Genomic DNA, 10,898 nt, shown 5'->3' on the forward strand with positions numbered 1-10,898 from the left:
AACCATGCACATAAACACACGTACAAAGGCACACATGGAAGCATACGTGTCCCCGTGCACACACACGCGAATGCAAACACAAGAAGAAGCATACATGTCCACGTGCACACACACGCGAATGCAAACACCAGAAGAAGCATACACGCTCTAAACACAAAAAAATAAACATATGCCTCTTTAGCAAACAGAAACACATCGTACAGATTGGCAAATGCACAGGATCATAAATTGCACACCCTCACATCCACACTCACACGAACACAAGTCTGCTATCAACACTCAGTTCACGTTATTAAAACCAATTCTGCTGTTACTAAGTGTGTAAATAAAACCCAATAAGCCATGACTACATTTCCTGCCCAGGTCTCTGATTCTCAATTACACAGCTCTGGTACCACCATGTTTAGAGATTAAAACATTTAACCAGATAAATTTGATTAAATCGTTTTTTTTTTTATCAGCTCGGACCCCACATTGAACTGAGAATGACACAAAACAATAAGGGAAATTAAAGTTCTGTGGTGAGGTTAAATAGACCACAATGATAAAGATGACGTCAAGGCGAAAGAAGGGGACAACAACATCTAGTGATCCTATGAACTTTGAAGGCAAGCTCTCGTTCTCAGACAGTCAAATAAATATATATTGCCCGACACTGTCTGGTTTGGAGATTCCACTCATTTCAGAAATGATTTTGGGTAAATGCAATGTCCAATCCCATTGACAGGAATTGAAAAATAATTGACCTCAACTCTGTACTGTGTCTGTACTGTTGTGGTCTCTTACTAAACGGTCAAGAAATTCTGGAATGCATGTTGCCAATGGGGGAGGTACAGGGTTCAGTGTTTCTTCCCTAACCTCTCAGGTCTTGTAAATACACTGTTCAGCTCAGTTTCATTCAACAACATCTCTAACTTGAACTTTGACCTACAAGAAGAGAAGGATAGATGGAGCCACACTGATACAGAATCACAGAGATTACACAACACCCACACACACGTACACACTCACACACTCCCTTCACAGAGACACAGGATTTAACCCGTGTGCCTGTCCGTCAAAACCCCCAAAACCCTCAATTCCTACCTCCAACCCCAATCCAAACCCCATGGGCCTACACAGAGACAAAAGATGAGTAGAGAGAGAGAGAGAGAGAGAGAGAGAGAATGCATCGGATGGAACTGGAGCCGGACAAAGCCTACTATTGGTATGGATGTTAATAACTGCATGGATCAAATTCCAGCCCCCAGATGTCTTGGAGAGACATGAGCAGTGTTTCGCCAGGATTGTGTCAATAATTCAAACCAGCCAACAATCCACCTCCAACCTCCAAAACCACTGCTTGTTTATTACATGAGGCTGTGTTCTGACCACACACACACACACACACACACACACCCCTTCCTAATATTGAGTTGCACCTGTATGCGGCTATTTCAGCCATACCCGTTGCTGACAGGTGTATAAAATCGGGCACACAGCCATGCAATCTCCATAGACAAACATTGGCAGTAAATGGCCTTACTGAAGAGCTCAGTGACTTTCAACGTGGCACCGTCATAGAATGCCGCCTTTTGAACAAGTCAGTTCGTCAAATTTCTGCCCTGCTAGAGCTTCCCCAGTCAACTGTAAGTGCTGTTATTGTGAAGTGGAAACGACTAGGAAACATCTAGGATCAACAACGGCTCAGCCGCAAAGTGGTAGGCCACACAAGCTTCCAGAACGGGACCGCCGAGGGCTGAAGCGCAGAGCAAACACTCTAGCCAAACACAACCACTCAAATGTCACATGTACTCAGAAACACACACACACTTCCTTGGGAGACATAGGCTACATTCCACACAGTAACCAAAAAACATGTATAGGCCTACTTCAGTCTAGGTTTCATGGTATTTTACTATTTTAGGCCACTAACACATTCTGGAGTCAAGCCCTCAACATATTGCGAACACACTGTGTTGGGGAATTAGCAGGGAGAGAACTGGAAAGCTGACCTGTGCACATCCATAAAATCCTCCAGGCACCCAGGACCCTCATGTTACCCCCAACAGACAGTCACTGCAAGGTGGGGCAGAATACAGGAACACACTGGGGGCCAGTTACCATAGCTCCCTCTAGTAAGACCCTCAGAGAAGAAGTTAGAGAGGGCTTCCACCCTGTTTCTCTCATGGTCTCACAGCAAGCTCAGCAGATCAGAGAAGTGCCTCAGCTTCACACCCAACCCTGGCCTGGAGGAGATAGGGCCTTTTCTTCTTTCTTTCTTTCTCTCTTTCTTTTCCCTCCATTGTAAATAAACTACAGCAACCGCATTAGTGCTGACTCATCATGCATGAAGCATATCAGCTCCGGTGGAGCACCGAGGAGCCAGGCTGAGAAGACCTCTCAGGACCGACTCTCTGCTCCACACATTACTCCCGAGGAGTCATATTAGCTATATTCTAGTGAGGTAACATTTGGCCCGACACACTTTGATCCCTTCTTACGTTGTGTCGCCTGTTGGACAGTACGCTACCGGGGCCTCATTCACTCTCACTGATTCACTCTCACTGGGTTGTAACGGGCCTGGGGAGCACATCTGGTTCCGTGGGGAGAAGAGATATGTCATGACTGACAAGGTTCTGGTATTAGTTGTCTTAGTTCTGTGGGGGCTGGAGGGATGGAGGCTGGGATTATGGGCCCGGGCAAGGCCTGGAGCTCCCAGATCTCCAGGCCCAGGCCCACAGCTCCAAGCCTCATCCCTGGCCCAGAGCTCCCTGGTCCAGCCCAGGGTGGGCAAGCTGGCTCCCTCCATCTGCATCCAATCACAAGTGTTTGTCGTTGGGAATTGAATCAAATTAAAAAGTGTAATATTTAATGCGACACCAGATGGAAGCGGAGAGGGGAAAAAGGGCCTGCGGTCGGCCCGATATCCCCCTCTGAAGACAGGGCCTGGAATTCCTGGAGGCATAGTCTGTGGAAATATGTATACACACACATGGGAGCGGAAGAGAGGCGGGTGGGGAGGCACGAACCCTGTAACAGGATTACAGTCAGAGTCAGGACACAGGAGCAGGGATCTGAAATCTAGCCTGTCAATCAAAGCCAGGCACACAATAGCAGATACACACTGTCGACACACACACACACACACACTGTGTGGGCTGACTGTGAGGTGGCGTTTAGGGCAGATGTGACTCGGGGGAAGCGGCTGTCTTTTTAGCCAGTGTATCCTCTTTCATAAACAAAGACAACACTAGTGTCACAGGGTGAGGGAGTTCGCCTGGACGATGAGACAGCCTAATAATGTAACGCTGGAGGACATGTCTCGAAGCACTGTGAGTCATGTGAACTGAAGGGAAAACATGGGAGGTTTGACCGGTGGGAAGAGCAGGGGCTTCCAACACCGTGATCAGTGAGAGACAGTACAAATATTTCACTTGGAGATTTGACTTGATGTATGTCAGTGCGGCGGAGCAGCTGGGCTGTGGGTTGTGTTGGAGTTCCGGTCCTATGGGTCACTGAGGAATGATGTGCGGTATGCTCTATGGGTGAACCTCTTGTTTCCAATAGGAGTGCGAGGTACACTCCACTTTCAGAGAATACATACATTACATAACAGAGTCGGGGTCAATTCCATTTTGTATTCCAATCACTTTGTGAAGTTCTCCTTCGGTGGAAAGCACCGACGAGAATTGGACTTGGAATGTCAGTGTACTTCCTGAATTGACTGGAATTGAAATGGAACTGACCCCGACCCTGGTGCGTAAACGTATGTCAGGGCGTGTGTGGGTCTGACATGCGGAGGATATGCTGCACTGTACTGGATCTATTGGACGCTCTGCGTGTTTCAGCCAGGGCCCGCGTGAACCCATTTGCTTCCTGGTGAGAGGAGCGCAAGGTCAACTGGATTTTGCGATATACCGTACGCACAACGGACGCCAGGACTTGAGCCAAAACCTTGTGGTTACTCAGAGATGTTACGCGTATCCGTGCCCAACGTGAGGGGTCTACACGTGACACTGCGGTGTCAGCGGGACATTGCAGGTGTTTGGGGAGGGAGTGGGGGATGTGGGCGTGTGGATTTTCAGCATGCCGTACGCCTCCTCATGTGACAAGTGCGGCTGACTGATTAACGTGACCGTGGATTACACTAAGCCTTGAGGACCGCCATGGGAGAGACACGGGGCTGGGCACCAGCTGGGTCTCACACACACGCGTGAACACATGACTGGGAACAGAATCACCTGGGTCACGGGGGCGCGCGTGAGGGCGCACACACTTCACACAGTCCAATGTTGCATAATGCGATTAGGGGGGGGGGGATGCAAGGCACAATTCATCTCAGCCATCACTGACTGTACTGGGCCCGACCACAGAGAGTGAAATGAACACACGCTTATAGACAAATGAACATGATCGCGCACAAACACACACAAACACACCCACCCACCCTCAATGGGAAAGAGGAATGGAAGGATCCCACCACAGCAAAACAGCAAAATAGGCCTCATCCAAGTCACACACTAAAAGCTCTGTCACTTTCCTACACCACACACACACACACACACACACACACACACACACACACACACACACACACACAGGCCAATGCATATAAACACAGAAAGAACATGAACAGTAAGACAGACACACACTTTTACTTTCCTTCACTGATCAACGTCACTACAGAGTTCCAAACTGCCTCTGGAAGCAATGTCAGCACAATAACTGTTCGTCGGGAGCTTCATGAAATGGGTTTCCATGGCCGAGCAGCGTCACACAAGCCTAAGATCACCATGCGCAATGCCCAGCGTGGTGTAAAGCTTGCCGTCATTCGACTATGGAGCAGTGGAAACGCGTTCTCGAGTGATGACGCATCACCATCAGGCAGCTTGATGGACAAATCTGGGTTTGGCAGATGCCAGGAGAACGCTACCTGCCCCAATGCATAGTGCCAACTGTAAAGTTTGGTGGAGGACGAACAATGGTCTGGAGCTGTTTTTCATGGTTCGTGCTAGGCCCCTTCCAGTTTATTGAAACGTTACAGCATACAATGACATTCTGGACGATTCTGTGATTCTTTGTTGCAACAATTTGGGGAAGGTTCTTTCCTGTTTCAGCATGACAATGCTCCCATGCACAAAGCGAGATCTATACAGAAATTGTTTGTCGAGATCGGTGTGGAAGAACTTGACAGGCCTGCACAGAGCCTTGACCTCAACCCCATCGATCACCATTGGGAAGGATTGGAACGCCGACTGCGAGCCACGCCTAATTGCCCAAAATCAGTGCCCAACCTCACTAATGCTCTTGTGGCTGAATGGAAGCAAGTCTGTGCAGCAATGTTACAACATCTAGTGGAAAGCCTTCCCAGAAGAGTGGAAAGCCTTCCCAGAAGAGCGGAGGCTGTTATAGCAGCAAAGGGGGGACCAACTCAATATTAATGCCCATGATTTTGGACTGACATGTTCGACAAGCAGGTGTCCACATATTTTTGGTAATGTAGTGTATATCCACATGGGCATAAACCCATGGCTAGCAAACCTGCATGTACATGTATGTATCCTTTTCTCAGAAACCTGTATGTAGTAACTACACACTTTCACACAGTGGATGTGCAGATGACTATTAGTGCTGAGCGATTAGTGCTTTTTGAGGTGTGTTCGGTTTCCTTTAAAAAAAAAAAAACTACCACGATTTTGGTTTAGATTATTTTTTAAACATTAAACGCACTATGCATTATGTGAGTTGAATGCTGTAAAAACACAGAATAAAACAATTAATAAAAGTCCCATGATGGTAGTGACTGTACATGACTTCTTATCACTTATTAACCATCGTTTATTGACATTAATTTACTTAAATAAAATATGTTGTTGTTGTGTATATACAATTGCTTTATTTGATCACGTTATTTCATTCCAAGTCATCATCTCATCTCTGTAGAGCTGCTGCCTTTCTGACAAAATCACTATTTTAGTAGTTCTGCAAAGTAAAAAAAAGCCAACTTTTATGACTGCTGAATACCAACTATCAATTACATAGATCATGTATTTTCAGGTAGAGATACCTTGAAGAAACTGCTCTCTATGTATCCATAGAAGACATAAAAGAAACACAGACCGGACCAGTTTAGCCGCGCAATGGATTATGGTCATTGTAGGTAAATTGTCACGTTTTCTACTATGCAGAACATTGGCCTGTTGGAAACTACAACTCCCTACAACTTCGCACCGTTCGGGCATATGATCTGATTTATCTCCAGTGCGATGTGCGCACTGAGCTCACAGACAAAAAAAACGACCAAAAAGGAATTAAAATAATTGAACTGACGTCGGTCAATTCGTTGTTTAAAAAAATAAATAAACTGACATATTGGTTAATCGCTCACTCAGCACCAGCGTTCACGATGTGCAGTGAGAGGAATGTAATATATCTGGGACCTGTCAGGAGAACCCAGGGTTGCCAGGAAGGGCACAGAAACAAAGGAGGGCAGAGTGACGAAAAGAGAAAGAAAGGCAGACTGTACTTACTCACTAAGAACCAAGTCAATAAAGAGTGACAGCAAGGCAAACACTCACCTGTACAGAGGTAATAACTGGACTTTGTGTGTGTGTGTGTGTGTGTGTGTGTGTGTGTGTGTGTGTGTGTGTGCGCGTGTGTGTGTGTGCGTGCGCATGCGTGCGTGCGTGCGTGGAGAAAGGCTAAAGGCATGCTGACTCATGCATTCCCTAAGTCCTAAGTGAATAAAAGTAACAGACAAGTATAAGCCTCAGTAGTATGTATCTTTTTCAGTCCTTCTTCCATTGTTTAAACTGTATCATAACTTCACTCACATAGGTTTGCACAGTAGCACTTGTCACTAAACATATCCATTCAAGCCAACACTAACCATACAAACATTAGGCTCCAGACCTGCCCTGTAGCCGTGCCTCGACACCTGCATCGCTTGCTGTTTGGGGTTTTAGGCTGGGTTTCTGTACAGCACTTTGTGACATCAGCTGATGTAAGGAGGGCTCTATGAATAAATGTGATTTGATTTGAGTTGAACAGGTGAAATCATGGGGTTTAACCCCACTGTATCCAGGGGGCGGGAAAACAGTGTCAATGCTACTGTGGAGATCAAAGGTCATACCCCCTAGACTTGACCCTGCTTGTTGCTAGGCAACATCATGTTCTTTATGAGAAACGGGGGCTCCCAGGTCCGGAACATTGGAAGTCAGGTTGTATACATGGCTTAGCTTTACAAGGGAACAGGGAGAGAAGTCTCACACCCTAGCAGCCTGCGTGCTGCCAAGGCAGAAAAATGAAAAAAAGGATTTCAGCAAACATAGCTAAACCTCTCCCTCACCACAAGAGGCAAGTCAGGCAACAGTTCCCGGAATCTGAGGGGAGAGAAAGGGGGTGGGGGGGGACTATTCCCAATAATACCATTGGGACTGTGTCTATACAGACTTAAACCTAAACTTAGACCTAGTTAAGGGCTAGGATCACAAACCAAACCACACAACTATAACCAAATGCACTAACTAATAAGTCAACCTAGAAAAAAACAGAGCAAGTCATAGTTAAAAAATACTTATAAACTGTGTGGTTCGAGCCCTGAATGCTGATTGGATGACAGCCGTGGTATATCAGACCGTATACCACGGGTATTTCCCCAAAACATTTTTTACTGCTTTAATTACGTTGATAACCAGCTAATACTCTGTGTTGCGTCGTGCCTAGGAACAGCCCTTAGCCGTGGTATATTGGCCATTTACCACACCACCTCGTGCCTTATTGATTCATTATATTTTGGACTCAAAACATCATGTCTCAATAAAACTGCATTGAGGCATGAATTTCCTGTTCATGGTAGGCCCTTACTGCTTGTCCACCCACTCACTAGACCAAAGCCAGCCAAATTCCCTATGCGTCTTATGGGGAGACACATGGCATGGCCTCAACACTCAACTCACACAAACACAAACACAAACACAAACACAAACACAAACACACACACACACACACACACACACACACACACACACACACACACACACACACACACACACACACACACACACACACACACACACACACACACTGCCAGTGCTACAACTTGACTCAACAACTACAGTAAATGTCTCTGACTCACTCTAACGCCTGCTACGCGGTGTAACTTCTGAGCCTGTTTTTGTTGGAAATGCAAGGTCCTTACTTTGGGTCCTCCTAGATCCACCGCTAATTTTAGAAAAGCCCCCAGAAATAATAAAAGTGTGTGTGAGTAGGCAGGCACGGCGGGCATGCCTGCCCTGGCAGAGTGGGTGCTCCTGGGCAAGTGGGCGTCTAGGGGCCAGCGTCACCGGTGACGGGTGACGACGTGCGAGGGTGGAGACAGCAGGGTTTTTCTCACCCTCTCGCCAAAGGCAGAGACGAAAACACCGGAGTCGAAAGAGAGGGGAAAAGAAAGAATTAAAAACAGAGGGACCCCCCCCCCCCCCCCCCAGATGGAGGAGACACAGGGCTGGCGGCTGACTCAATGTCACTGCACTGTAACTCAAAATCAACACAAACACAATGAATAGTACAAATACACAATGTCCCAAATTGTATTCATGCAGATTCCCAGCCCCGACACACAGAATACTAAGGTTTCTGTGTGTCGAAGCATGCGCAATGTATTTTCTCCAACGAACACGCTCCTGAATAAGTCCAGACCTAGTATTCATCTATGCCCAGGAAACTGTCCCAAAAATACTAATGTTCCCTAAAACTAAGTGCACTCCAGTGTGTTGTAATGGTGTCTTGGCCCAGTGGTGACTATGGCTTAGTCACACAAACAGCAGCTCCCTAGGAAGCCTTGGCATTGTGTCTATACCGTCATACCGTACCAAGGGAAGGAGCAGGCATACAGGCCGCACCATCAGTCCAGGCCCCGTAAACCAATCAGCACTAGGAATAAAAGACTGGAGATAGTCACACAGGAGACGTGATTCAACGTTCCCACATCGTTCCCAGCCCAGCAACTTCATATACATCCTACTAGTGCGTCTGACAATGAGGCTAGTAGAAGAAGGATATAATGTGAAACAGCTTTCGGTTTCCCATCAAATGGCCTCTGTCAATTTCCATACGTCAGAAGAACAAAACAAGAGAGGAGCATGAAATGAGAAATGAAGAAAAAAAAATGTGTGTGTGCCAACCTGTCTGCCTGGCACTGGCTCTAATGGCGCTATTAGATGACAGCATGGGGACATTAAGATGAACGGGAGGAGAGGGGGAGGGAGAGACCTCGGGAGAGAACGACAGAGAGACAGAGTGTTGTGGGAGCTAGCGTGCCACAAAGTAGAGTGGGTCCTAGCCAGCCAGGCTGAGTGAGGGAGTTCCCAGCAGGTTAATGTTTGCAGTGGGACCGACCGGGGGCAAGTGGGGTGAGGGGGGGGGGGGGGGGGGGGGGGGACTGTGAGTCATGGGGTTACCGACTGTCATTAACATGTCACCGAAACCCACCCTGACAACCGTGCATGACCATGACACACTCCATACAAACACTCACTTACCCGTCCCGGGAAGTTAACCCTGAAACACACATGTATACAGGTAGGCCTACCAGTGGAGGCTGCTGAGGGGAGGACGACTCATAATAATGGCTGGAATGGAGTCAATGGAATGGTATCAAACACATCAAACCCCTGGTTTCAATGTGGTTGATGCCATTCCATTACACTCCATTCCAGACATTATTATGAGCATTCCTCCCCTCAGCAGCCTCCACTGAGGCCTGCTATACCTTAGGCTAAACAGACACATGCACACATGCAGTTTGTCTGATAATCATTTTATAATAGCTAAACGTTCGACATAGAAGTTAGGCTACTGTACAACAAGGGCCATCTATGAAATTATCAGCAGACATTATTCAAAGACTCTATACAGTCCAAACCCAACGCCAAAATCTATATGCCGCAATGATGGTGGTCAAGTGCATTAGTCTGTTATACTTGCAATATGGAAATATGGGTTCATATTGTTCTTGCCTTAGGAAGCAGATGTCAGAATCATTCAACACAATGGATACAGACATGAAGATTTGACATTCAGCACGTGGAATCTCAGGAATTAATTATTTCTTGCACTTGCACACTTGGCAGGAAATATTAAACCCCTAAGGTGGAGAAGAGTAGAGTTTCTGGGTTTGCCCTCTGGCATCGCATGCTAGTCAAATAGCTCGTCAGTCAGAATGGGAGTCCTGCCGGACCGCAGAGCTGCTAAAATTTTGATTTAGTCTGCTCCCCACGCTTTTCTCTCCACATTAAGTAGAATCACTTAGCGAGTCTTCGGGTACATCCAATACTGTACTAAATGTCACTATATAGTGCACTACTTTTGACCAGAACCCTAAGGTGCCCTGGTCAAAAGTAGTGCACTATACAGGGGACATGGGGTGGCATTTGGGGACGTAGCCTTGGAGAGAAAAAAATGCCGAACATGTAAAGTACGACAGGAGCAGAGACGGAGTCAGTGAGGGAGTTTGGCATCTTGATTGAAGGACTACTTGTCTTGGAGTGCCTTCAGAACTGCCTCGCTTTTCCTTTGAGGGTTTCAAGTCCCAGCTGTTTTCTTTTTGAGAGCATTTATTCATTCTGAATCATAATAATAACAGTATTAATCGTTGACGTCAACAGGAATTACATTTAAACCTAATTGGGGCAAGTTATTCAGGGTGTCGAAAGTGGAGACTCACTGAATACACAGTTTTGACTGACTTGAGAAAACAACATAAAAACACTGGAAAGCTACTTTTTCCAGAAATCTATTTGCCTGCTCAATCGCAGAACTTCTATTTTCCTTCCATACAGTATGCAGGTATGCTCTAATAATTGATCATACAGTGACTGAGTCCATTGATGATCACTGAACCACTGAACGATTAC

Source organism: Oncorhynchus mykiss, chromosome 20 (genome assembly GCF_013265735.2).
Source record: "Oncorhynchus mykiss isolate Arlee chromosome 20, USDA_OmykA_1.1, whole genome shotgun sequence".
NCBI lineage: Eukaryota > Metazoa > Chordata > Actinopteri > Salmoniformes > Salmonidae > Oncorhynchus > Oncorhynchus mykiss.